Here is a 3,123-nt window from a genome sequence, read left to right as displayed (position 1 = left end):
CATGGGATGGTGCTCAGGAAGAGGGAGGGAAGAGAAAATGTGCTCTTGTAAAAAACTAAAGCCATCCAGGAAAATGTATTTTGGAAAGGTTCATGGGGCTATTGGAGAGTGTCAAGAAGGATCTTTGAGCCTGGCTCAGGAACACTGGAAGGAGATCAAAGATTGCAAGTTGGAAGGGAGCTCAGAGTCCATTTAACCCCCCTTCCTCATTTTACAGATGAGGAAACTAAGGCCCAGGGAAGTTAATGGCTTTCCCAAAGTCACACAGGTAGGAAGTATCAGAGTTGAGATTTGAACTCAAGTCCCCAGACATCAAGGTCAGCCTCTTTCCACTCTACCACATGGCTAGCAATGGCAGCAACAGTTTTGGTTGTGTGGAGTAAAGCCTGGGCCTTTAGACTAAGAATCCAGAAGACCTGGGTTTGAATCTCACCACAGACTCTTAGTAGTTGTGTTACATGGAAAAGTCACTGTGTCGGTGTCATACCTGGCAGACAGGGGTCCAGTCTGAGGCAAATGAGACAGAGAGAGTGAGTAATGCAGCAGAGCTTTATTTGAGGAAGGGAAGGGGTTGAGGGGGGAAAGAGGCTGATGGCAGTAGAAGTGGCAGTGGAGGAGGCAGAGGAAGAAGGGAGAGCAAGGGAGGAGTCCCAAGGCCCATCTGTGGATGGCTAAGGGTCCCCACCTGGGTGGAGAAGGGGCAATCTTTTATAGAGTGGTGGTCTGGGATGAGGTAACCTGGATTGTCTCTCTTGGGCAAAGGTGGGGTACTTGTGTCCAGATGATTGGCTATCCCTAGGGGGGCTGGCTTTGGGGGTGGGGGCCTTTGCTTCCCAGGCTTGTATAGCCCTAGTATGGAACAGACAGTGCAAGTCCAGAACATCAACCCACCATGATGGATTTGTCAGGTCACAGCCTGGTGAGTAACAGTGCCCTGTGAAGTAGAACTACTAGCTTTGTTCTGGAATTCCAGCAGGTGCAGGGATTGGGGCGAGGGGGCTTTGGGCCCAGGGTCTCTCAATCACTTGGGAACTTAGTTGGCTCAAGGCTTAGACTCAATGACCCCTAAGGAGTCTTCTAGCTCTAACACTAGAGGCAGCCTGGAGGCTTGAAGTCAGGAAGAGCTAGGTTCAAGTCCCTTCAAACACTTCCTAGCTGTGGGACCTTGGCCAAGCCACTTAACCCTATTTGCCTCAGTTTCTTCATCTGTCAAACAAGCTGGAGAAGAAAACAGGAAACCAACGCAGTATTTGCCAAGTCAATCCCGAATGGAGTCACACAAAGAGTCAGAAATGTCTGAAAAATGATCCAACAACCAAAAAGTGTGCCAGAGTGGCAGATATCTGTGCAAGGAATCTGTGTCGAGGAGAGAGTTCTTTCAGAGGCTGCATGTGTGAGTGTGAGCTAGAATAGACCAAGGGAAGCTCAGAACTTGGGATCCCCACCAGCTTATTGGAACCAGATATGAGAAAGGCCATGCTTAGGGTTAGGGCAACTTCCTCAGTGACCGCTGCCCCCCTCCACTTCCCCATATAGTGCCTGGCAGAAGTAGCTGATTAGAGATTAAAGGCTTCCAATCTGATTCTACCTCCAACAGCTCTCAGAACTACAGGCTTCCCATCACTTCCCAGATTCTATGCAGGTAGAAAATGACTAGATGGCTTGGGACTTGGCTCACTTCAGAACCAAAGCTTGTACTGATAATGACAACCAGCAAATGTTTAACATCAGGTCTCAATGAGGCTTGTTGCCCATAATGACATTGGTTTCCTTTGCATCCAAAGCGACTTCAGCAAGGCTGAAGTCAGGAAGAGCTGAATTCAAATCTTGCTCTAAACACTTACTAGCTGTGTGATCATGGCAAGTCACTTAAGTCTATTTGCCTCAGTTTCTTCATCTGTCAGATAAGCTGGAGTGGGAAATAAATGCAAAGACATCCTAGGATCATAGATGTAGAACTAAAAAGGAACCGAGAGGGTAACTAACCCAAGCTCTTCATTTTACACATGAGGTTTATTAAATATAAATTGTGGTTGGACTCTGAATATATATATTAGGTAGTCACCAGGGATTTAATTTCTAAATCCCAAAATGAATTACTAAAGTAAGTGGAATTTATGGTAGTTTATTTACAATAGAAGGAAGTTATTAAGGAGAGAGAGAGAGAAAAAAAAACTCTAGCTTTTTCTTATACCAGTTAGAATTTCTAAGTCCCAGCCAGGGGAAGAGAGTTCAAGAAGATGGACCTTACCTGGAGGCTTCATGACTCCAGAAAGGTGGAGTCACTAAATCAGCTTTTCACTCACTAACTGTAACAGTCTAAAAGAAGTCTGGGTGTTGGTCTTCCAGTCACTCCTCCAAGTCAGTGCCCCAATGTCCCAATTAATGAATCTCTGAATCTCTGAATGTCCCTCTTCCCTTCAGCTCCGACTGACTGATCCTTCACTCCAAGCCCAGGTGATTGACTGTCTTCCAAACTCATCTGAATGTCTGAATCTTCAGTCTTTTTTCCCTCTATTGAAAGACTTTTTTCTCTTGTGTCACCTCCTCTAAATTTTCACATCTACCAATCACAGTACACGCTTTCCTCTAGGACTGTCCATTCTTTACTTCTTACCTTCTTTGTTTAGGCTATATCTTTTGGGGTTACCTGACACCTCTTTTGTTAAGTTCACCTTTTGTAAGTCACGTAACACCTTTTTGTGATTAATTCAACTTTTGTAGTTACTTAACATTTTTTGTAGTTAAGATCTAAAAATAGATTGTAGCTTAAAATTCTAGCATCACTATAAAGGAAAAGCTAAGTACCTTCATTGTTACAATCAGGAGATTGCAATTTTATCTTCACAATGAAGAAAGAGCTAAATATCTTCATTGTTATTATCAGGGGAGAGCTTAAATACAGTCTTCACAGGTTCATGTGGATAAAGTGATTAACCCAAGGTCATATAATATAGTAAGAGTCAAACTTGAACCCTGGTCATCTGACTCCTGAGGCAATGTTTTCTCCTCTATATCATCTGTCTTCCCATTGTCTCTATATTCTAAGATGATGGGCAGGTCTCAGGTTCTGGTGGAAAAGGAGAATTCATGATTTTTCTCACAAAGGAGAAGATTCATTTA

This window comes from Monodelphis domestica, chromosome 2 (assembly GCF_027887165.1).
Source record: "Monodelphis domestica isolate mMonDom1 chromosome 2, mMonDom1.pri, whole genome shotgun sequence".
Classification (NCBI taxonomy): Eukaryota; Metazoa; Chordata; class Mammalia; order Didelphimorphia; family Didelphidae; genus Monodelphis; species Monodelphis domestica.
This window is presented reverse-complemented; position numbering follows the sequence as displayed.